Source organism: Larimichthys crocea, chromosome XXII (assembly GCF_000972845.2).
Source record: "Larimichthys crocea isolate SSNF chromosome XXII, L_crocea_2.0, whole genome shotgun sequence".
Lineage (NCBI taxonomy): Eukaryota > Metazoa > Chordata > Actinopteri > Sciaenidae > Larimichthys > Larimichthys crocea.
Genome location: NC_040032.1, coordinates 6,355,385 through 6,381,918, shown reverse-complemented (window position 1 = coordinate 6,381,918; position 26,534 = coordinate 6,355,385). Strand labels below are relative to the sequence as shown.

The following is a 26,534-nucleotide window of genomic DNA, read 5'->3' as shown; positions in this document are numbered from 1 at the left end:
CCGTGCAGGGCAGCAGACTGGCGTGCAGGGCACTCTGGGGACAGCAGACATTTCGCTTCCCCTGGGTCAGCGATGAGGGACAGAAGACGCCACAGGGGGCCAGCTCACACCTGGGTCACTCCGAGGAGTGTCTGCACCTCATCTGGCCTCTTTGTTTCACTTTCTCCCCGATGTCCTCTGTTAGACATTTTGTAAATAGCCTTTTTTTTGCGCGCAGCTGATGTTGTCTTTGTCACATTTACAGCTTTGATGATGACGATGAAAATTGGAAAACTGCTCAGATCCGCACTGAGTAATACGACTGTGAATGCCAAAGAAATCGTGTAGGAGTTTCCAAAGAATAATGCAACAATGTTTTGACAAGCTCAGGGAAGAAAGTGTCACTGTGCAATGTGAACTGTCACTATTCAAGTATATGTAGTTTAAAACAAACACTAATGATCTCAGGTACACATGCTCTACACACATGTTAAGGTCTGATCTTTTATATTGTATCTAACAATTAAGGACTTTTCTTTGTCATGAGGATCCGGATATGTAGCTATGACCCCTGATGCTTTTTTTTGTGCTACAGAAAGCTATACATCTTGGGATAATTGAGATTGTATTTGCTGCAACTCACTGTCTCACTTCATAAAACAGGACAAGACAGTAGTGTTCTGTAATAATAGCATTCTCAGCAGGGTTGAACCTGTGAGATTCCGACGGCGTGTCATCACAAAAAAAAGAAAAGAAAAAAACAGCTCTTTATTTCAGGTGTGCTTCTAACCCGCCGCTAACCTCGAGCTCATGTTCTCGTGTTAAGCACGGATGAAACATTGATGCTAAAAGGAGGCGCAGCCTTGACTGGAGCAGATGTGACATGTTTGTCAAATGACCTACTTCTGTCCCTATTATGAATTAAAATTGTATGACGAAGACTGGGGCGACTAATGAATGATACATGGCGGGGGTGGGGCCAAGTGGGTGGAAAGGGAAAACAAAGGTTACATGGAAATAAATGTGTGTTTTGGTGAGTACATGCTCTGTGTACTGTAGATAAATGTGTACACAACATATTATAATTCATGTAGCATTAAAAAAAAAGAAAAAGATTGCATTAACCTATAGGGAATAAGCACAAACATAAACAGGCATACTGACCCACACACCGCCCACTGAGTCTGAGCGCTAATGGCTCTTTAATTGGTGGAGTGTTTGCAGGGAGGTAGCTGTAGACAGATGTTATCTAGCCCTGCTCTCTGTAGGAGGTGTGAGTGGGGCTCTAATGGTCTGTGCATATGGAACCAGGACTTGGACCCGGGGTGGAGACACAGCCTGCTGATCTGGCCGCTTTGGCTGCTTAGCTGCTGAATTAGTTAACGTGGGAAGAAAGCTGACTGAAGGAAGATTCATTTCCACATTTTCTACCAGACCCTATTGTGCCAACATCAGCAAACTGCTCGTGGTAACAGTTCTCCTGCCCTTATGGACACACACAGGCTTTGAGTAGGATGCTGTTTTTTTGATAAATGGACAGTGGCTTCTCTCAAGAAAAAAGTTTTATGTCTTGGCCCCCTGCTCTCTTTTGTCTTTCTTAGTGACTCCTTCTTTCCCTCATCCTCTCCCTCTTTGTCTCCCTCCTCTCTCTCTCTCCATCTCGCTCCCTCCGGCTCAGTGAGGCAGTCACAACTGTGTGTCGTGAGAGATCATATCCTCTTGACCTTGCTCCAGGAGTTCTGATATATTTCATCTCCCATCGATTTTCTATCCTCTGCCCATTTTTTTTTTTTATCGCCCACTCCCTCCCTTCCATCGCCATCTTTCTTCCTATCCACAAAATCATTTTCATCTCTCATCCCATACAAACATACTAACAGAATTTCTATTAGTCAGGGGGGAGGGAGGAAAAAAAAAGGAATGAAGAAAAGCAAGAAAGTGAGGGGATGGGACACGATCACATTTTCCATCAGGGGGAACTCTGAGAAAATGTCCACAAACAAATAGGAAAATAGAGGTATACGCGTGCAAAGTAAAGATGAGAAAAGAGGTGGAAAGAAAAATCAATACACTCCGGCGCACGCATGTGTACACACACAAAAACACACACAAATGTGCGCCCTAGTTACAAAGCAGCAATTTACCTCTATACTGTAACAGCGGCGCTTCATTCTCAGCCCTCCTTAGACACGTGGGCGTCACTACATGTGAGAGGAAGGAAGAGACACAAAACAACTTTTTTTCACCAAGTGACTTTTTGACCTTGATGCTCCCGCTAATGTCTTTCGACTAACACAGTCTGTCCCATTAGCATCCATGCTGTCGAAGGCGACCAGGTCGCCTACCGTATGGTGTAACGGTCAGGGTTCAGGGTTATTGTTAAGCAGGCAGCACAGGCATCGTGTTTACTGTCCACGGCGGCGACTTGGCTCACGACCCGCCGCCCTGCTGCATCTGGGTCCTCCCCGTGGAATGGCTGTCATTTTGTGCGTCCGACCTCGGCTGTCGCTCAAAACGCTTACATCGCCTCTCATTGGTGCGCTTCATGCCTCGTTAGAGATGAGTAGTGAGAATAAACATAGGATGAAAGATGGCAAACCAGAGACATCTCACAGAGGAATACAATGGGCTTTTCCCTGTCACTTCAATTCAGCAGTCCCCCCCCCTCATTTCACCACACACACACACCTCTGCCGTGAACAGCTCCCAGAGAGCAGTACCTTTTTTTTTCCTGGTCAAAAACACAAGTGAGTCAACACTTCGGGGGAGGATTGCACAAACTAAACAGCAAGAACAGACTCTCTATTGATTTGTCGGCTCGATTCAAAACAGGGTTATGCAATATCTTGCTCCATCTTCCTCTCCATTCTAACTAATTAATCTCCCAATTTAGCCGTCAACAAAAGTCGGTATGCGTGCATGCACATGGAAGTGCTTATGTAATCAAATGAATTCATGCACTGCCAGATATATTTATTATTAGACGCATAGAGATTTCGATAATGTTTCCATTTAGCATAACTTAGAATTAGGTGCTTACATAACCCTTTGTCTTTCCGAACAGTAATGTTTTTTGTTGTTGCCCTACTTTTTTTTTTTGGTCTGGTGTCCGTCCTATAATAGGAGGAGACAGTGGGGTCAGTTCAGTGTCAGGCCATAATGTATTTTTAAACAGTCACCATATGAGTATATGTTTATACTCAAACAGAAACAACCAGTTAGTTTCTTCTTCTTTGTTTCCATGCTGTCTGCTATCTGTCAGTCTCTCTCAGTGTGTGTGTGTGTGTGTGTGTGTGTGTGTGTGTGTGTGCGTGCGTGTGTCCCCTCTCTGGGCTGTCTAGCCTGCTAAAAAAAGAAAGATTAGAGCACCGGCACTTCTCTGCAGACTTTTCTCGTAATTGGCATTTGTAGAGAGACGCAGATAAATAAGCAGAATGGGGAGTTCAATTACAGCAGATCACACAGGTCCTCTGTTGTCCTATTGATTTCACATTGGACTAGCAGAAATGATATCCAGTGATGTAAAACATATTTTACTAACAAGCTTGATGGTCAAAATATTGGTTAATGTTTTAATATTCTCATTTCAACTCTTATTTTCTTAAAGGCAATGTAATGCACACTGACACACTCCGTATTAGCTGATATAAGCTTTCTGTGTGCTGATGATCCACCTCGCATTCAGTCAGTCCCAAATCAGAGAGTCACGAATCCCCTTTCAGAAAAGGAGGAGACGACAGAGCAAAGGAGGTTTTTTTCTTTTCTTTTAAGATTTCGGAGAGGGAATGTTTTGACTGCAGGCTAGATCCCGGAGACAGGGAGAGGAGGTGAGAGACAGTGTGTCGACGTATCTGATTCAGATACAGAAACAATCGCTCACTATCTCAGTGGAATAGAGGAAAGAGATGTATACAGAGTAAAGATAATCCGGGTGTCTGCATTTCCTCCTGGTTTCTTGCACAGATAGGCTGTCCAATGAGGACATTTCTCAGTTAACGTCTATATTCAATGTTCTGTTGTCAATGACATGCCTAACCATGTCTGCTCAGGAAGGCAGCCATATGTGGTCATTAGGCCAGTTAGTGAAAAAACGAGGCGCTCTGTGGGTATACTGTAGATGTCACAGGCACTGGCTAACAGGCTGATCTGCAGACATAGCGTCATATAGTTCATCCTGTCCCTTCATAATGGAAGAATCCAAGCTCTCTCAGAACATTTATGAAAAGAGAAGAAGTAAATTTTGTAAACAACCAGCTGCTAGCTGTAATACATTTTCCATATTTAAAGAATTATATTGTCCTCAACCTGTCCTGTTATGTAAGCAAACATTGCTGGATGCACAACTGGTCAATTAAATACAATATTTAGAACTCTGTTTTCATTAGTGTATGATTACCTGAACATAAGGGTTGCTATGTTTCTGTTACCTTTAGAATGAGCCGTAAATATCTATGGACACCACAGGTCGTCTTCCACATCTGTCAAGTCTGTCATGATGTTTCTACAGTAGCCCAGAACGGACAAACTAAACACCGGCCTTTCGTATTTTTCATGCATTTCACGCTCACTGTAGTTTCTCCTGGGCACTCGATTGCAATCAGCAACTAAGTAATAAATAGGTTTCACATACTCCCTGTGATTGACTAGTGACCTGTCAAGGGTGTGCCCAGGGTTGGATTGAAACTCACGTGTACATTTAGTTAGTTTTTGTCTTTTTAATGGGCTAAGCCTTACCTCAGCTCAACCTTGTATCATTAGTGGGCTTTTCTACGAGGATGCATCGATCCATCATCAATGCATGTGGAAAGCCGGGCTTGCCGGAAGAAGTATTCAGCTCTTCTGTTTATTTTAATGGGCTTTCACTGAGTTCACAAGTCATTCACACTTTTTCCTTTAAAACTAGACAGTAGTCGCGTTTTGTTTTGCTACAATAAACTTTAATTGGTAGTTTGAACAGGCTTTATTAGTTGTCTTTTGAGAAATGACCTTTTTTTATTTTTTCGTGACCCGTTGCACAAAATACTGTGCATAACAAGCACACATGGCTGCTTAATGATGGCGATCATTTTCTGTTCATATATATCTGGAATATTAGCAAATGTGTTATTGTTTGTTTTTGTATTTTAAATCAGTGTGATCATAATTTTGAGTGAAATGTTACAGTATCGGGTGCTTCTAACATCATGTTATTGGAAAATACATAGTCATGGTTTGAATGCTTGAAAATTGATTTTACTCTTCATAACTCTTCTTAACACAGGCCTTTGTAATATATCAGCGCTCAGTCCTTGCCATGTTTTCATCACTTTGTAATGAAAGCTGCGTTGGAAATTCCTTTTCATTGGATCACTTTTTTTGTGTGTCTGCTGCTCTGTGGCCGTACCTTACCCTGTCCATCTCATCACAGAGAGCGGGGGGACATGGTGGGAAGCTTGACCTCTGTATTTTCATGGTTGACTAGAAAAAACCTGAGCCTACCTGTCCCTGTGGAGAAGGAGAGGATTGTAGAGTGCAGGGCATGACAATCTTGTTCCCTGTGTGCTCATGGTTGGCCTCTCGTGGACAGCCAGTTCCACAGCTGACATTTACACACAACTCACTCAGCTCTCAGATAGAAGAAAGACTGGCGAGGGTGTGTGGGTATTTGAGGGAATAAAAAAGAAAAAAGTAAGAGTTACATAAACTGCAAAGTTAAAGCCCAATCTTTTGCCCAATAGTAGCATGCACAAGGATTTCCATGATTCCGAACAAAGGGACACAGAATAGACTCAGCTCCATGCGGGGAATATTGCTCAAATATTTACCAACTCTTGAAACAATTTTCATTTTCAGACTTTGGTGTTCATCACAAAACACACAGATGAACCGGTTTTAGTTTCAGTCCAGAGATTCCATCCAACATTCATTAGAGTTTCTGCTCATTTACCAGCTCCATTTGGTGAAGACGGAGTGAGTTAGTGGGGATTCTATTCGTGGACAATGTCTTGATTAGTGTGTACATGTGCTCAATGGTTTATGGAAAAAAAAAAAGAGTCTGGAAATAAATGTGTTAACAAGTGTGTGTGTAACACTATCTCTTACTATCTGAAATGCAGCGTGTTCACACGAAGCAGGGCCACATTTAAACAACATTTCGCACTGTTCACTGCCTTCCTAACGCCTAATGCATTATGTATTTATTTGAGTCTGACCTCCTTTCTTTCTCTCTCTCTGTTTCTCCTTTATAGGTGAGTTCCAGGACCCTTGGTGCATGTGTCACGGTTGAGAGGAGCTCCGGGTTGGCCGTCACAGTATGAACTCATTTTCCATTCAGTTTTGTCTCCACTTCTCGGAGTCACTCGGTAGATTTACTGCGACTCTTCGGGGGCATCTACACTTAACTTCCATGAGTAATGGCTGATTATGGTTGTGGGTGCGACAATAGATAATCATTAGCCATATGCACTGTGCACTGGCATTGCTCAAGATTTAGAGTGCTGTCCGTGGTGCTGAAAACAAATCTATCGCTGCCAATACGTTTGTGCTCGGTTGTGTAACAGGTCTATTGTGTGTGCAAGAATCTGTGGGAGCATGTGCCAGTGTGTACCCGTCCATCTTTGCAGCATGTGTGTGCGCGCGTGTTGGCGTGTGTGTGTAGCTCCATTATCTTTGCGTCTGAACAGTTTTCCCGTCCCATGCATCATCCACCCCCGTCTGTCTCCATGTCAAGCCTGATAACAGCTCCTATTGCCCACAGAGATGACTAATCAATAACACACAACCATGGGAACAACAGCTTGCTGTCCGCGCACACACACACACACACACATTCGCAAGGCGGAAATATCGGCTCACTGTCCGCAAACACTGCATTGACTGCTCTAGGCTGACAAAGAATCTGTTGTTTTCTTATTTCAGGATATCTATGAGACTCATACTTCCACAAAGCCCCCCCACCACTCCCACACTCACAGCTACACCACACCACACCTTCACATAGAACATGTTAAAATGTGCTCACACACACACACACACACATACACACAGACCACTTTGCCAATAGACAATCAGCCTGACAGTATCACTGTGTGGCGCTCAGGATGTTTCCTTTCCTTTTTTTTTCCATACAAAGAGTCTTCACTTTCTTCCTCCCTTGCATCACGCTCTCCTTTTGTTCTGTTGCCTTCTTATCTATTCATGTTCTTTCTTTAATACTCTCCTCGTACGAGGCCTGTCGACTTCTGTGGAAGCTAAATCAGCGCCTCAGCTGAGTGGGACTGCTTACTGATTTCACTTGATTCAATGCCCCTCACCTTCAATCAGTATCTCAAGTCTGCCTCGGTGGAATAACACAGGATGGATGACAATAAATGCATAAAAATCCTTAGAAGACACTGACAAAGCATTTTACCTTCTTTTTCTTTTTTACTCTCTTCTCTTCCACCTCTCAGTGAGATGTAATACCCATAGACAGACCGGCCTGTATAAAAGCTAGTCTGCTGTCCTGATTCCCCCCTGAGGTGCCATTCTGACCCAATAATTCCTTCATTCCTCTCTCATGCTTCATTCACTCCTCTTTCTGTTTCCTTCCCTCCCTCTCTCATCCTCCTCTCACTCTCTCTCGCTTTGTCGCTAGCTCTCTCTCCCTCCGGTGGCCAGAATGCTGTAATTGAGTTTTTTATTCAAGTCAATTAAAAGTGCAGGCCTTGCTAGAGACAAAACAAGTCTGCATAGTGGCCTTTTTCCTCGGGCGGCCTCGTTATTTATTCAATCCACTCTTTACATCACTCAGTAGCTAGGAAAGCACGGGGTGTGTACTTTCATTTCATATGTGTCATTAAACTGTTTTGACATTGTTTACAATGTAATTTATCTCTCTCTATGACGCCTCCCCTTCCCCCAAAAGAAATCCTATTTAAATGGTAATTCAAACTTCCATTAAGTTGGGCCCTTTGTGAATGCCATACAGAAGTTGCTCTATTCCTCCCCTCTGCCTCAGCAGCTATCTGAGGCATGATTGTTTACTCCCAAAAAGCCAAATATTCATCAAACTGAAACACCGGCTATGTTGTCTTCAGTTGATAATGCTTCCCTACTCTCATTTAGCATCATATTTTGTTAGCTATAAAGTGATGAATTATAGTGCTAAGTTCAGAGGGATCATCCAGGAGCGCCATAACCATATTTCATCTCCGATGCTTAATAACTTTGTAATCAGAAGAAAGGTTTGCCAGGGTTTGAGTGAGCCGGTCCACTTCAGACTCCAAGTCGAGTTTTGGGCACAAATTGATATGCAGATGTTGACACAAACTGCACTACATATCGCTACTTAAATGTTTTCTCCTCCTCGTTTACAGAATATCAATTCAGTTTGTGCAAAGCAGAGATAGGGAAAGTGAAGGTGATGCCTTTCATATGCAAATGAGAAATGAAATGTGAGATTTGCAGCATTCATTAAAGAAAACCAGAGAGATTTATGGTGGCTGTGGGGCTAATTTTCTTTAAATGCCTTAATCAGCAAACCGTTTGGAAGGCACAACTTTGAAATGGAATTTGGCCTCATCACATATACACACACACACACACACACTTCTTACAGTATATTCCTGTTATAGAAAAGTAGGTTGGAGGGTTGAAGTAGGGAGCTGATATATTCCTCTCTGTTTTCCAGGTCAATTGTCTGTCAGTTTCTGATTCAAGAGCAGTTTTGTGCTACATAAGCTACCCCACTGAGAAACTAATTCAGTCTATTCTTTTCGTATTTCCTCCTCCTTTTTAGTTGGCAAATTATTCATTAGAGTTATTGTACTTGTGATAGCCCATTATATCAGGTGAATTTTGGGCAGACATGTCCTGCTAAAAGCTGACTCTCCTATTATCATTGCACACTTAAGGCAGGGATACAGAACTGAAGACGCTTTCAAAATAAAATACTTGAGTCCCCTTGAGGATTCAAGGCCTCACATTATTGTACAAACCACTGACCTTCTCTGATGTCACAGAAGACACTTTACATGTCTTTCATCAACGTATGACCTTGAGTCTTTTATAGTAATAAGTTCCCTGGTTGCAGGTGTTGAAGCACGTTGGAGAATAGTAACGTGATGGATGTGAGACAGTTATTGTCACACTATGAAAGAATGTGAGTAGTGGAGTAGAGGATCAGGTCAGGTTTAATTTCATAAACCAGCATATGTGTTATCTCCAACTCCAAGAGGGCTGAAAGTTTGAAAAAAAATGGTTGTACCCCCATCATCTCTCTCTCTCTTTTGCCCTGATGAAAAGTTTCACTCCAGGATGCTTCAGGTTTTACAAACACACTCATCATTAATTCCCAAATCCAATTATTACCAATGAAGCTGTTGTGTCATATCTACTTAAACCATGAAGGCTTCAGGGACTTTTCAATATACATCACTTACAGCTGTACGGCCCTGTGGGAAAGTAAACACCAATTACAAATCGACCGCTCCACTTCCAATAATCCAAACACTAATTGATGATTTACAGGAGCAAACATGACCCAGCTAACCTTGAGGGGTGAACATTTACAGCTACTATCTGTTATTGTGTCCTTGTTATTGCCCTGATTGTTAGCATGGGATCACTGGAACTGAGCGAATAACTGAAGGGGAGATAATTGATGGTACCTGTAGACTGTAGAAGAAGATACGTCTATACAATCAATACATGTATCAATACCAACTTAGATCATCCAACTGTAAGTGATGGGGTTAATGATGCATGGTTCAGGCTAGGTGTTGTTGGTTTTCAGATCATTTTTCGGGTAACAAAACACAATTTAACCTCCAGTGGAAAGACTTTTTTTTTTCTTCCTCAAATTGTTCACCTTTTCTTTATGCAAGTTGACGAATTGGCATTTTCATGTTCACAGTTTGATAAGATTGAAAACCACTGCATTAGATCATTTTATGCTCGCAAGAAAAGCAATGTTGATTCGGGTCGGTAGGGCACCTTGGCACCTTAGCGGATTGAAATCTTTCTTTTTTTTTTATCTAAAAGATCAGAGACTCGTAAAAGTCCCGACAAACCCCATCATTTCTGTCACGCACGCTGGCACATTGAACATTTAGTTCAGGAGCAGTTGCTGATATACCTGTCGATGTGTAGCATCATGTTCTCATTGCTAGTCATTTGTAAGACGGTACATCATTGTTTTCAACAGACAAATGAGGTTTCTGATTGGAAGCTCACCACAGGTTACGGCACAAAAGATTGTTACATTACACCCTGTTTACTGGTAAATACCACTGCACTCATTTTAATTGCTTTGGATGAGAACACCAGCAAAATAACTCAAATGTAAATGGATGCATTCTTGCCTCTGACAAACAAAAAAACATTTGCGGAAAGTTGACTGGGTGAGTTATTTCAGATTGTTAGGAATAGGAATACAGATGAGCTATCCTAATCTACCAGACCATTGAGAGTAAAAATGGGAAAAACAAAATCAAAGAGGATAATAAAGGCACAAACAGATATTTGTGTACACCTTCCCTGCCCATCTGTCCACATAGCCTATGTTGTTGGACTGTTAAATGAGGTCAGATAAAAAATATGCTAATTTAGCTTATACCGCTGCTCTAGTCAACCAAAGAAAATCTTGGTTAACTGAAATTCTACCCCACTCGTCAACCAAATTGATTAGTTGATGGGGAACATTAATGAACTGCACGTTATCTCCTGATTACTAAACTGACCACAGTGCAGTGTCTATTAAGTGACACACACACACAAAGCGACGAGAGAGTGAAACTGGCTGTAAAACACTTATCAGCATTCACGCTACTACCGTCATTGTATATCTGACTTCAAATGAGACTCAAGGTTCACACAGTTTCTATTGACTGCCCTTTGTAAATACATTAGTCCAACATAGCCCCATTTAGCTGCCTGATATGCTAAAGCCAAGTTCAGCAGGCGGAACAACAAAATGAACACTTTAGTAACATTAAACATGCCAAAACTCACAGCTTTTTCAACTCTGAAGTCGGGCCACAGACGTGCCATCAGTGAGTTTGATAGCAGTCCATAGTACAATATGCACACACATCAAAAATAAACGTCATCCGCTCAGCTCCTCTGTCCTCTGAGGCTGGGGCTGGGGCGATGTGTGCTAGTTCTTCTTTGACATTGTGTTAATTGGTTTGGGGCTGAGTGAATCGTCACTGTTAGGTTGGAGCCAGCAGTCTCCATTAGGTTGGGCGTGTTCAAAGTTGTAAAATCAGGAGTGTTTTGCCTTCCTGACTTATATGTATGTATGTACATATGGTCTATTAAAAACTACTATACCATGTGTAGTGTTTTTTATAACACATTCAAAAATATCTCTGTCCTTCTGCCCCTGAAAATAATGGTTTGAGAAGCTCTATTCATCTTATGAAAGCACCATCGATTGTCTAACCAATGCAACTGAGATCATCCATTCATTTTCTTTATCCTCATCAGGGTCATGGGAGTGATGGATCCCAGTTGACTTAGGGTGAGAAGCAGGGTACACCTCAGACAAGTCGCCAGTTCATCACAGGGCACATAGAGGCAAACAACCATTCACACTCACATTGACACCTACAGGCAATTAACCTATTAAGGTCATGTCTCTGGACTGTGGGAGGAAGCCAGAGTACCCAGAGAGAACCCAGGGAGAACATGCAAACTCCACACAGTAATGCCCTTCTTGCTGTGAGGCCCAACTGAGATCATCTTATTTACTCAATAGGATCAAGTAGCTGACATTTCAGAGTTTCTTATCGAAAAGTTTTACTCCTGAACTTTTCCTGAATGATGACTTCAAGGCCTCCGTGTGATGCCAGGGTGATTGTTAGTGTTCTTAAATACGCACTGTGTGAATTCTGTCCTACAATAATTTGATCCATCTGTCTGTCCGTCCATCTGCACTGTACAGAACAGTCTTCCTCATTCTCCCATCTTTCTACTTTCAAATCTCTCTGTTTCCATGGTTACTGAAGACTGTAAGAGGCAGGTAGAAGTTGAATATACACTTTGAGTCCCTCCACCATTTGGACTAACTATAGTTAGGAGTGCCGGGCTTGGAAAATCTTTAACTGAATTGCGATTGATTGGAGGAGTCCTGGTAGGTTCTAATGTGTTCTAACACCTTTTTTTTGTTCAGTTGTGTGTGTTTTTCAAGTGCAAGTACTGCAGCACCATCAGATCCAAAGTCTCAGGATTAAAATAAACGTATTTGTACTTCTCAAATTCATTCACAATAACTGTATTCCGCTATTGTAATGTAGTTATGACCTTGTAGCAAAATGAAATGTTCACTATTACCTTAATTTCCTAGTGGGATACTCATTAATGGTCTCTTTATTTCTAAGTATCACCCCCCGTCTCACTCTAATAATCTCTCTGTTATAATGAAAAACCTTTAAAGTTGTGAGGGGTAAAGTGGAGATGATTGTGAGAAAGTATGGTGATCTTAGTAAAATGTCAGATCCTCTTCTCTCACCCTTTCAAACTATGCTCTTATTATTTCTCGTGTCCATCACTTCTCCCACAGCTGTTATTATCAGACGGGAGGCATGGCGTCTGAACCTCTGACAGAAACATCAATTCTTTACACACGCTAGCCACTGATCCTCAGTAGGCTCTTTTCTTTAGCTGTGATTAAGTTCGTGTCTGAACTATTAGATTTGAGTTTGATTCATTGGTTTTCAGCCAGAAGGTTCTTGTTATTGGCGAGTATACTGTGATTTGACAGGACAGCGGTGTGGTATTGGAATAGCTCTCCTTCACTCAACCACTGAAATATGATTTGCTACATCGCAGAGCACCTGCTGATATGATGTTTTGACAGATTGTTGGGAGGTTTATATAACAGTTGTTTTTTTTTCTGAGAGGTGGCCAAGGAGCAATGCCACCTGCAGGTGTTTTTGCTTAGCATTATTTTTACTTTTCTGTGTTAACATTACAAATGATTTTCTCTTGAATTCAAGGACTTTTTTGTTTGTTTGTTTGTTTCATGCATATTTCAGCTCGGTGCCCTCTTTAAAATGCACCCAACACTTTGTGTTTGGTTTTATAATGAGGAGTTATGGTGGATAGACAATTTAGATCTAGACTTATCAAGTCACCTCAAGTTAATCTTGTTCATAGGGCACGTTTTAAAACAACAAATGAAGTTATGGACTCTCAGTTAACACCATAAACAACAGGAGAGTCAAGCAGAGACACAAGCAAGGTATTTACAATTGGATTATAGGCGAGGGGAAGCACATTTCCAAATGAATAATTCACTGCACAACCCTCATGAAATCCTCTCATGCCCTTCACACAAAGACACAAATACACATCGCCGCTTTAAGATCCGCGCACACTGAGTCTTGGCACTGTACACGATGGTACGCGTACGAGACCAGATACCTTTGTCAACTCACCTCAGCAGGATGTAATGATATTGATGACAGGAAGTCATCATAGAGGACGTGTATCACAGCAGGAAACGTCTTAGGTGAAACATGTCCCCCCTCTGCTCATCAATTCTTTAGCAACCTGCTGTCACCTCACTCTTCTGGGTACGACGACATATCTCCTTGCTATTGCTTTTTTTTTTTTTTTTTTTTTTTTTTTTTTTTTTTTTTTTGCTGTCTGCATGTCTCTTACCCTCTCTCTCTCTCTCTTACACACACACACACACACACACACACACAGGAACACACACAGTAGGGTGACATCGAGACAAAAAAAGCTTCATTCACACCTGCGCCTCTGGTGATGTAATTGCCGAATTTTGAGAGGACAACAGGGGACCAGAAGAAGAGGAGAGGAACAAAAGTCTTGTGACACTGTGTGGCAGACTCCAGACCAGTGAGATCACTCACTGTGTTTGCATAGAAAGTCAAGTATATGCAAATTGAAGCCAACTTAAATCCTGTTGTGGCAGTTAAAAATAATGCCATGTATGTTAATGTATTGTTAATACTTTTTTTTATTATTAACAGGAAGAGAGAAGGGTCTTTGGGGAAATGCTCCTTTTAATCTTAGCTGTCTGGAGGAGTGTGATGTTGTCCGTGTTTGATTGACAGCAGCTGTGGGATGAGCTCTGGCAGGGGAATGAAAGACAAAGTAACCCTTAAATCCCACCCGGCATGGCTGCGACGTTCTCCGGCAGAGCTGATCGCGCCCGTTCTAGACTGTGATTGTGATCCCACCAGAAGAGCCGCGGTGCATTTCGGGAGCATCCCAGAAGAGGCTCTCTGCTCTGTGGAGAATACACAGCACTTCTTTCTTTTTTTTTTGACTTGTGGGGGTATGAAACCATGTGGAAGAATGGACCAAGACAGCGTCATAGATATGTTGTTATAGAGCCATGCCCGGTGGCATTTAAGAGTCAGGGAACTTGGGTTGTAGCCTACATGTAATGGCCAGACAGCAGGCTGTTAGTGCTATTACAGAATATAGACTACACCAGAATTTAACTGACATTTGCAGGCACGGTTTAGACACTGTTCCATGTGCTGCAGCTAAGCACCTAATTAGCTGTCTAGCGTGCAAGCTGACGTTAGCACCTTTCCATGGAGAATGTTTGTTTGGCCGCTCGTCACACGTTCAACAAGCCGGGGGTGCAGGACAAGAAGTCTGTTCGTTTTTGTCACTTAGATGAGAAGGAGACTTTAGCAGAAAAGCTGAACGTGGGTTCAAAGTCTGCGGCTTTTGTGTTGGATGTGTTGTGTGGCAGGCTGCTGATTGGTTCAGTGTGTTCTGCTCCGACTATGACAGAAAACACAACTTTACTGTTTTGTGCAAGATTTGATTGGCTGTGTTAAAATAAAGGTCTCAATCATGAACGTGTCTGCCTTTAACACTTTAATTCTAGCCGGACCTTAGAACACATATGTATACCTGCAATTACTGCGACTGGAAAATGCACCAAGTGAGATGGTGCAGCCTTGTGCTAATAATATATATTTACTGTCAAACAAGTGACAGCATTGTTTGCTATCAGTTAAGGCAGTCAACCACATGCCTCGAGGTTGAAAAGTTGCTTAGTAACAGATCAGGAAAGTTCAGCAAGTTTTACCCGTGGCTATATGATCTGCATTTCCCTTGGTGAAAGAAAAAAAAATGCACATTAATCCAAGATGTACCGTCATACCCACAGCGTGTAATGTGAATTTGATCGTGTTTGCCAGATCACCTACAGACGCCGTCTGGCTTAAATTGCAATTGGATGTCAGCCAGGTGCAAAATGCAGTCTGCACAGTGTGTTTACAGTTGTGAAAGCTAGTGTTCAGGGTTGAAACGCAATGACACACACATGTAACCTTCCGAACAGCTTTACTAAAGAAGTGCCGCTCTTTCACCTCACTCATTGGGAAGAATACAGGTGGCTGTTGCAGTATGCATCCGGGAGAAACATCCAATAAAGATGGTGATTTTCTCTCATTTCAGCTGAAAAGTAAACGCAGACTGGAACTGCTGTGTGTTTTTTATTGACCGTGCCATCTACAAACCTGTTTCACTGCTTTGTGCAGTTCAAGTGAAAAATGACACAGCATCATAAAAAGGCTACAGGGTGATAAAAGTTACGTGTAAATGTGTGTAAAAGTGTGTGCGATTTCTTTTTTTATCATCTGGGTATTATATCTGCATTCGATCACATTCTAATATCCTGTAGTGCTCTGTAGTGGGTAATGCTGTCCATGTGGCTGAAGTAATCCTTAGTACAAATCACCTTTTTTTTTTTTATTTGACCTATTTTTTTGTATTATTATCTGTATTATCATCTGACAGGTAATAATTCTTTTTTTTTCTCCCTGTGTCACTGTCTCTGTATGTGTTCACGTCTCCCGCTGAGCTGAAGAGTGTCTAGCTGTTCAGCTAAATCTACTAGTGAATTAGCAGCTCTACAGCCTGGCAGGTGCCTCATTAGAAATATATTATGCCTGTTATCAGTAACCAAACACTCCCTGTTTAAAAGTCTATACCTGTGCGTGTGAGAGAGAGCGAGAGAGAAGAGAATGTGTGTGTGTTTGTGTGTGTGTGGTAGTGTTTTAATTGGAGCTCAGTTAATTCAGCACAGCAGTTAATACAGAAACTGAATGTGTTGATTCTCCCACCTCTGACTTATTTTCGGAATGAAGTGCCTCTCAGGCAGGTGTGTGTGTGTGTGTGTGTGTGTGTTTTTCTACAGGCGTCAACCTGTGTGATGCATAATATTTATAACATGTAATAAAAACTATTGAGTTGGGGCCATTAGTTAGCTCAGTCAGTAGAGCATCCACCCCATGTACAAAGGCTCAGTCACGGCGGCCCAGGGTTCTAATCCAACCTGTGGCTCTTTCCCACATGTCATTCCCCATTTCACTCTCTCCCCACATTCTTGTCACTCTTCGGCTGAATCTATCATAAAAAGGCCCAAAAAATATCTAAAAAATAATAACTATTGGATTAAATGAACATTCTATTCTTATACTTTGTTTGTTTTTTTTGTTTTTCTGAACCACTTATTCTTATACTTTGTTTGTTTTTTTTGTTTTTCTGAACCACTTTTATAAATTCTGAAACTCTTTTTTAAAGATAATTTTTTTGGCCTTTTCAAGCTTTTACTTTGATAGCGACAGAAATGCAGAGAGAGAGAGACGGGGAATGAAATGCAGCAAAGAGCCACAGGTCAGATTCGAACCCTGAGCTTTGGCAGTGAGGACTGAGCCTTCACACATGGGACGGCTACTCTACCAACTGAGCTAAACACCGCCCCAAATTATGAAACTCTTAAATATGAATGATGATCTTGGTCTGAGACACTTGTGCAGGAACAGTAAAAGTCACTGAACTCATCTGCTGATACTGCAGTACATTCACTTCCTTTTCACAATATGTTGATAGCAGCCTGAGGATATACAGATAGTGGGCAGAAGCAGATCACACAGCAGAGTGGGATTATCTGCATTGTGTGTGTGTGTGTGTGTGTGTGTGTGTGTGTGTGTGTGTGGCTGAAGAAGTCAGAAACGCTTCTCTCAAGTGAGACTAGATGAGAACCCATGCAGGATATTTTTAGAGAGGCCATAGTGGAAAATATTCCCTCATAGAGTTATCTTGCTGCATATAAAGGTAGAAGGTACCTCTATGGTTGTTAGTCACTATTCCAGTTTCAGATACAAAATCCCAAAGGCATTGGAAGAAAATGTTGAAAACCACAAACTACAAGCCAAACCAGAAGCAGAATAAATGAATTCAGCCCTCATGGGGAAAGAAAATGTAGTGCTATATGAATATATTTACCATTTACCTTGTTTTTTTTTGTTTTGTTTTTTTAATCCTTTCAAGTCTCATGCAATATGCTGGAATGAAAAAATAAACTAATTTTTAGTGTGACAGAAACAGGACAATAAAGTGAGGGAAAACTTTCTCCACGTCAAGTCAAGTGTGTGGTATTTACACATACGGCCAGTTCGAAAAACGCAATTTTCTTCTTGCCGTTAATAGCAGAACATTTTCTGGGGAAAATGAATTGAAAGAAAACCAAAACATTTGCTTTGCTGTCCCATTTTTTTCTTTTGACTACAAACAAGGTTTCAGTTATTTTGCAGTGTTGGCGTGTCAGGGCAAAAGGGGCGAGGCTTTTGTGAGAAGCAGAGAAACACTCAGTGAACTACAAAGTGTGGAAATTGACGTGGAGATTAGTCGTTGGCTGCTGACAGAGTTAATTGGAGTAGAGCCGAGGTTTTCAGGCTGCTTCCACAGACAGTGAGATCTAAATTAACCAAGATTTTCAGCCACAGTGAAACATATTGCTGGGCACTTAACCCACAATATATATATGCACATGGGTAAACATAAACGATGTGGGTGTCTGCAGACACAGAAAAACGCACATACTCAACCCGATGGAAACATTCTCATTATTATAATTAATTATTTTCCAGTTGAAATTAAAGTTCCACAAAACAGAAGATGAACAGAATGATGGTATTTAACACAACAGAATGCTGTGTGGTTCTTCTGGTAACTGGTTTATTTAGAAATCAGAAATGTACTGTACATGCTATGTTTTGACTTTTCCAAAATTTGCTGCTCTGTATGTAAGATGTTGTTTCCCATGAACTTATCACTTCAAGTCAATGATGTTTTACCCTATTCTACCTTAAATTACTACCAAAGACAGCTACACTGAGATATTTTAGAAAGCTGCTGATTCTTTTAGAATGCAATGATTAAAATGCCCCATAATTGTGACTGGCCATTCAAATTCAGCATATCTGTTCATATATCAGGGTTCATAGCAGTGACTCAGTAATTTCTTTGCCAAGCACTGGATTCTACTGTCGTTACAAGGCATTTTAATGTCAATTCAAAATGGCAAAAAAGGCTTTTATGATACATTTGATATGGCATTTATTTCATGTTACTTTCTAGCAAATGTAATAAACAGTTCTCTCAATGAGCTTTGAATGCTGCTGTTGATAATACAAAAGGTTTTGAAACCCAGACAATCATGCCAAGAACAAAATGAGTCTTTGAGGACATATTAATGTCATTACATACAAGATTTCGTGGGCTTTATTTAGAGAATATACCACCTGAGAATTGAGCCTTTTATGTCTACAGATACTGCAGGTCCTCTCCAGTGGTGTCTCCTATGTTTCTACAGTAGCCCAGAAAGGACAAACCAAACACCAGCTTGAGATCAACAGCCACCGTAGTTTCTCCTTCCCGCTTGGAACAGGAGGGCGAATGGAGGCAATCTACAGCTACACCACTAGTTGCCACTAAGCTGTAAACATTGCTCCTATAACTTTTGGGTTGGAGTTTCGATAAATATGGATGGGTCCTTAGTGGATCAAATCTGGCATTGCTCAGCAGTTAGTCAAACAAGGTCTATTTTAACTGTGAGATATCAATCTGCAACACCCACTGAGAATCAATTCAGAGCCTGGCAGCAGGAATGTTTTTGGCACAATTCTTGACCTCTCAAAACCATTCGAACAGGCATTTAACAGTCGTTTAAATTAATCAATTTCACAGCCTACTTTCCATGGTATCAGTTCCAACAGACTTGCCAGACCACAACACTAAACAGTTTTTTCTGTCTCCAGAGAAAAGTATGTTTTTGGCAAACCTAATGGTATTTTAACAAAATGTCATAAATGTGTTAGTCCAAAAGAGAGTAAAACAGACTTGTGACTTGCAGCCAGAGAGGGCAGTGGCACACCATTTTTCAGCCTGATAAGTTAACTTCAAATGATTTGAGTTATTGTTGTTTTTCTAAACCGGGGATGCATTTACTCTCCTCTCCTCCACTGGGCTTGACAATTTTGATCTTGACACTCAAGACTTTTACTGAAAAGTAGTTATTGCTTTTAGCACAGAGAAATACAACAGCAACTATTGGTGCCAAATGAATCAACATAATGCGATGAATGCCTCAGGCCAGCTCTGTATACCTCCAGTTTAGATTGCTGAATAGAATACCATCTGAAATACCAGGCAGTCTTTTCTGCACCACGAGACTAACATTGTCCTCAAATAAAAAGCAAATGGAAAAAAAAATTATATTTTTCAGAACAGAATTCAAAATAACGAACACGGCGGCTGCCTGGAACGTTTGAGGAACAGTTTGACGGCATGCTCTTATGTATAATTTAATCCCTTTTAATATGCATGTTATCTGTGTTTAACACAAGTGTTGAATTGGGCAACAAAACATTGCAGCTCAGACACAATCACAAACATCCAAACACTGCATAAAGTAGACTTGATACTTTGCCAATAACATTTATCCTGAAACGCCTACTGAGAGATACTGTCCTGCAAAATATTCAGCTATGCTTATTTCATGAAAATGAGTTGCATGACAAACTGTACTGGGTCCATTCCACTGGACTTTTAATTTTTAAGTCTTATATTATAACCATTATAAATCTTACTTTGACGTCTAAGTGGTACCACAAGATCCCTCATCTTTTGTCAGTGATTATTTTGTATTTTCACATGAAGCTTCCCTCATGTTATTCAGGATAAAATATCCCACTCAATAGAGTATTGTTACATTTTTTTCCTTATTGATCAAATTGACAACATAGAGTGACAGGTAATGTGAAGAGAGAAGAGAAGGGAATTAAGTGTGATCAAGCCCCCTGGCCAAATATAATCCACCGGACATACCAGGCTGGCAGGCCACCAAAAAGTAACGCAGGAAAAGTTTTATTCTTCCAACAGTCATGTTGCCGTGTGTGGAGTATCTTGGTACGTTGCCATCATCAGCTTAACACTTCTGCTTCCTCTCTGGTTTTAACAGCTACAGTACATGTGGTAGGGTGGCGGTGAGCAAAATAACTTGGCAAAGCCAAACCACAACTTCATGTTTTCTTTTTCCAGATGAATTTTAAAATTATAATTTGAAGTCAGTGTGTGTAATAGTGCAGGCAAGACAGTTCTCTCCTTTACTCACATGACATGAACTTTTGGACCCACCATTCTCTGAACTGTCGTCGGTCTTTACATGTTCTGTTGTGGGTTTATGAGACAAAGACAAACAGGACCCTAGGCTGTGACTAATTAGCACCTTAAACCAAAATGTAATGCACACTGTGCTACTTAGCCTCACACAAGTATTAGACTTCCAGGTGTCCTAAAAGATTCTAAGAGAACATTACAAAGAGAAGAAAACAGGTGCAAGCTCCTGAGAACGCATAGTCCTGGTGATAATACATGAGCTGTTATAATAACAATGAAAAAAAAAATGGTAGCAGTTTTTTCTGTCTTCCTTTCATTTATCACACACACTTTTTTTTCTCCATCTGCCTCTATTCTTTTGGGCTATAATCATCTAGGGATTTACAAGCAGCCTCTGAGGTTGTGCTCCGATAAAAACATGTATATTTTGGTCGTTCTTGAGCGGACGAGTCTGCGAGTGTGTTTGACAACAGCGATGATGTACAGCGATGATGTACTCAGCTGTCTGAGTTCCCTGTCCTGTCCAAAGATTCACTGTCAAGTCAAGTTTTCACAAAAAAAAAATGTTAACAGAGGACGAGACAGACTACAAGGCTGCATATTTGGCGACAGCAGCGGCTTTGCGATGTAAAACACGAACCAGTGATTCAGTACTGTGGGGCACGTCTGAGGTTGTATATTTGCATGTGTGTGTCTGTGTGTGTGTCTAAAGAATAGAGAATGGCTATTGCTTTCACCCTCCTTATCTTTCACCGTCTTCCTCCCAGCATCTTCTTCAATCTTCATTTTGTCTTTGATTGGCCTCAGTGTCCGGCTCTTTGTCGCAATTATGCCTTAAGTGTCTTGTTTGTGCTCGTCTGTCAAAGCATTTTGTAAAAATCGTCATTATTATTGTTTTTATTAAGCACGTGTATACTTTGCCTGAATGGCTGAGGCCTATAAAAAACAGCTCTGCTAACATTTATGTTTCACAAAATCGATGTTTAAGTGTTTTTATCACATCGGTCCTGTATTCTCCACTATCTGGCCAATTGTATTAATGTACTTACATCCAATGAAATGCCTCACTGATTACTGTACAAAAGCACAACTTTATAACTTTCTGTAGTGATTTTGGTGAAACTCAGATTTTATACAGGATATATCTGCTGCTTTTCACTCCGATGCCCTCCGGCTGCTCGGCTTCAAGTCTCTGTGATTTACAGAGCTTCCTGTTGGACTGATGACTTCAGCCTAAACGCTTGCTAAAGTAGCTAACTGCTAATTAACTGCTGCTAAATGACAGGAAACACGGAAATACGCTGAAACGAGTAGTACTCCGTCGTCTCTTTCATGGGCACTTTAACTTGATCTGCACATTTCATGCTGCTCCCGAGCAGAGACCGTCATTCACTAGGCCGCTCTTTGTGCAGTACAGAAAAACATTAGAGCTGTGCATACTCGAACACACACACACACACACACATCCACCCACACACACTCACTTTCACCTTGTCAGCACTTCCTCCAGATGCATCTTGATGGGTAAACCATCCATTAACACATTAGTGCACCTTAATCCACGTCAGAGCAGCTGCACACCTGAGGATGTGCTTATCCACACATCCGTGCAGCAGGTAGAGCCGAGCTTATTGCACAGCAGCAACACCGGCGGGGTGAGGCCTGTGGCTGAGTGATGATGTAAAGTCAATTCACAGAGGCATTCAAGTTAACTGTGTTTACTGTTGTCGACCTGCTAAAGATCACTTTGCTCACTGAGGTGAGTTTGACTGTCTAATGTTAGGTTTTATGTCACTGACCTGAGCTAATGTGCAAGCTCCCGGTTGGCACAACAGCTATAGTGAGGTTTCCTCAGTCTCCCTCTTTTCGTGGCTCATTAGTTTTGCTATTATTTGATTGGAGGAGATGAGCCTCTACTTTGCTTTTGACTCCGGACCAGAGCTCAATAGCCATTCACTCTCACTCTTTGTCCGTGTCCCTTCTCTATCATACACATAAGCCATTGAAATAACAAGTGGAACCAGGCTTTCAAGAAATCTGTTATGAATAGCTGAGAAAAACAGTCAAATACAATGAAATAAAATTTTAAAAAAGGCAGACAACAGAGCCTGACACCAAAACACATCCCTCAACATTTCACAAGATGCCGGGATCTCATCCGCCCACTTGCACTCTCGCACACGTACCTTTGAAACACAAATACGCACGTGCACATGCGTCCTTTCTTTTTCTAATAAACACCCCCTCCACCCCCTCTATAATCTCTCTCAGTCACTCAGAGGGAAAAGATGGATAGTCGCTACCTCTGATCCTCCTTCACGGTTTACTCTCCATTATGAAGGAGAGAAGTCCTCACCGCTGCGTGTGAATGTGAATGCGTTTTATCGAGGCTCCGCGAATGCACACTCAGAAATTTGCATTATTTCACCTTACAGCTGTAAAATACACGTGCAGTGTGTAAAACAGTAGTCGGGATTTCATAGGGGAAATGAATTGCATGAATGAAATGATCTGCAGTGTGAGGCACTGAGGTTTTAAATCTTGTTTCTGTTTTCCTCTCTGTTTGTCTCTCTAGGTGAGTCAGTCCTTTGCGGTGAAACCTTCTACTCTGACCCACTGTGGATTTGTGAGTGACGGGAACACACACATACTGATTATTTGTGCAATAATGAAGCACCCACATTAAGCCTGTTCCAGAATATTTTTTAGTACACTCGTGTGCCACAAATGAATTTGTCCAAGCACAAATGTAAAGCTAAACAATAGTTGATCTTTTATGACTAGATCTGTCCATTTGTTGCCAGGGAGTTGAAATGTCTGATGGTTCTGGCATGTTTTCTAGCCAAGAGCTATCACAGATAGAAATGGGAGAGTCAATTTCAGTTTTTTGAACATGGGTTAACCAGGGGAGATCACCATGCAATATTTTACAGCATACAGTTTGACAAGTCAGCAGCAAATAAAGCCTTACTGCATTCCTCTTACTGCCAATGTTATCTGCCCAGAAGCGAGGAATGAGCAGCACCCTATTCCCTTCCTTTTTCTTGTGTTTCCAAGAATCCATTTGTTTGCTCCTGGAGCTAAACTTATACTCCAGGCTCCTGCCATGGATGCTATGGTGTAAATCAAAATAATTCAGTTCAAGATGCACATGTGAAAGATGCTCATGGGATTTTAGTTACTCTGACCGGAGGGGATGCTCTAATTTTAATATAATACGTGGTTAGAAAGTGACAGAACACCAGCTTGTAGCTGGCAAGCAGTGCTAGTCTTTCCAGTTCAGACAAGCCTTCCTAATCAACTCTTGAAAAAAAAAAAAAATGAAAATACATTGAAGATTCCTGCCAAAAGACATTTGTTAACACTTGGTTTCAAAAAATTTTAAGTAGTGAGCCTTATCAGAGTTCTGGCTCTTTCCTTTCTTGTTAATGGAGTCTTGTGGGTTTAAATACACTGGTGGAGTGGACCACTGGTATCAGCTTAAAAGCCTCATCTGATCACCTGCTGTTAGTGGCACTTGAGTATTGAACATGAAAGTTTTTTGGAGCCAGGGTCTTCAGTGCGTGCTCGATTCCATTACGAGTCTCTGCCATCTATTTTTTTTAATATCAGTACTTCCTTTTCTTACAACCCTTTCAGTTTAGTTTCTCCTTTTAAAAAAAAAAAGTTCTAGCTCGAGGCGTCGTGTAAAAACTCATTAAACTTTCAATCAGGACAATGAGAGACACGAACGCACGGCAGCACTAATTCAGTTACATTTATAAAGAGTGCCATCTGCTAACCTGAACAGGCTTAACTATTAGCATTTTTGTCGTATTTTATTAAGAAGGGCACATTTAAAAAGATTACTGAAAATACATTTTGTTCGTATGAAAACCATTAAAATTTGTATGTGTTATTATAATGAGTGTTTATCATTGGTTATTCTCTTGCGACTGGTACAGTTGGGAATCACCGTCTTCTCTCTTCCCTCTGCTGTTTGTTGCCTTGAGACTGTTGACTGTGGTTGTACCTCAGGGATTTCAATAGGAAAACTGCAACTACCTTGATATGCATATACATACATAGTAAATTAGGTGCTAAGCTACATACATTCTCACCTATTAAGTCTTTGCAAACAGGGGTAATTATTGTGTTTGTCATGTCTCCGGCATGATTTTTCATTACTAGAGAGAGTTTATGCATCAGTCTTCCAAATAAGTCCATTTCTTGTTTTTGTGCTGGACTTCTGGTTCTGAAAGAACGGACTGTACTCCAGCAGGGCTAATCCTAGACCGCACTTTATATTCTGAAATACAAAGCAACAGTCCTCTTTGTTTTCCTTTGTTTTCAGTATTATTATTGTACTCCCATTGTCACCACAAGTACATGAACACAACCTATTACTCACTGTTACATCCCCCGAAAGGCTAGGGGAAGCGGGGAGTAACATACAGCCAAGACCACCGATTAAGAGGAGCGACGCAGCACAGGAATGGGCAGGAAACAGGGGGGGTTTATTTACAAAAGGAAAACATAACCTAAATATAACACCAAAAGACACACTTAAACTAAGGTCGAGTTCTCCAAACGGGAGGACAGCTCTGCCCATGACCAGCACACAGCTCCACACGCTGCCAAAATGTCCGCCCCCTCAACAGGTCTGCCTCCGTCCTTGAGATCACCTGGCGATTGGCAATAGGAGTTGCCTGTGGGAATCCAGAGAGGAGGAGCAGCACCTGAAACACATAAGGGGAACACATGGGTGGAGGAGAAAGCAACCAAACACACGCCCCCTGGGCCGTAACACTGACTAAGAGCTTTGAAATATGCTATTGTTAGTATGTGGTCTTTATTATCCTTGCAAGGGTATATCACAGGTATATTAGAGAAATTCAATGGATGTCATCATAGCAAATTTAACTTTGGTAACAATTTATTTGGGTAGTCCACTGCTGTCCAGAGGGTAGCTGTTCAATAAATACTGTCAGTTTGCATATTTGTCACATGGTTATAACTCCATACCCTTTATTACAGTTTGACCTGAATCCATACTGTGACTCTTCTGTCCTTTAACTGATGGATCCAAACAAAACTTTTCACCACTTGAGCTATTGTACCTCTACAGTTTCTAATGTAAGCTGCTGGGATCCACAGGTGGTCATTTGAGTGGGCGTATGTACTTTTTCGCTGTTGTTGTCGTAAACTCGGCACAGGCACGTCTATAGTGACTTTACTGTGTCCTTTCAGATTTAAGGACACCAGAGGACGCATACCTAGCAACATCACTGAGTTGCATGAACCAAATTGCACGGTTTGATTTTTGCAACTGTCAAAAATGTCTTTATTTGAATTTCAACCATGCTTGCCACAGACCTGATAAATTGGCTAGGACGCATCAACACACAGGACCTAATGCCTCTGACTTTTCAGAGACAGTAACAATATTATTATTTCATTTTTTTAAATAAGTGTGTATTGCGTTTTTCAGATCCAATGTAACAGCAATTATATGATGACATAAGTGCTCCCAACTGACTGTGCACCCGACCCAAAGTTGGGTGCATTTCAGAACACTTATCTTGTGCAGACAGTGCAATCGTCCAATCCTCAACCCAAACTGACCCTATTCCTAACACTAACTCAGTGGCTCAGATAAACCCTCACCCAGACAGTGGATATCTTTTCACTGACACATTACAAATGCTTGATAGGTTTTTAACTTTCAGCCGTGAGTAGGCCTACAAATCAACTTATATCCAAACCTTCATACTCTGCAGCCGGCTCGCAATCTGCAGTGATGAATTTTTGGTGACGTCTGCGTCATGCAAATCTGTCCAGAAAAACAAGTTGTGGGCCAACGAAAACCGTGAACAGAAGAAATGCTGCAGCAGGCACTGATTTGGAGACGTGGTCACACTTACCAGAACAGCACAGGAGTTGGCAGTGATTCAGGGACTAAACATTTGGAGAGACAGAAACCAAATAGACAGATGTGTTCTACACAAGTTCAAAAACATGCTTTTAACTAAAGTCCTGCTTCATGTGAAAATTAATTTAAGAAACAAAATTACATTTGTTTGATCCATGCATAGCCTTTTTTTCATTTATCAGAGAAATGGTTAAAAGTAGATATAATCTACATGAATCTCTCT

General features: G+C 41.2%; 1 protein-coding gene across 6 annotated transcripts in view; it reads left to right on the top strand.

Moving 5' to 3' along the window:
- cadm2a (cell adhesion molecule 2a) overlaps positions 1–26,534 on the top strand; it is a 194,369-nt gene that overhangs the window by 33,857 nt on the left and 133,978 nt on the right. Inside the window, exons 2-3 of one of the 6 annotated variants that reach the window (XM_027273403.1) lie at positions 6,207–6,269; positions 22,976–23,026. The exons of 4 other annotated variants lie outside the window; for them this stretch is intronic. The gene's annotated coding sequence lies outside the window, so the exon portion shown is untranslated. The remainder of the gene's footprint in view (positions 1–6,206; positions 6,270–22,975; positions 23,027–26,534) is intronic. One more of the 6 variants, XM_027273404.1, reaches the window with a different exon arrangement.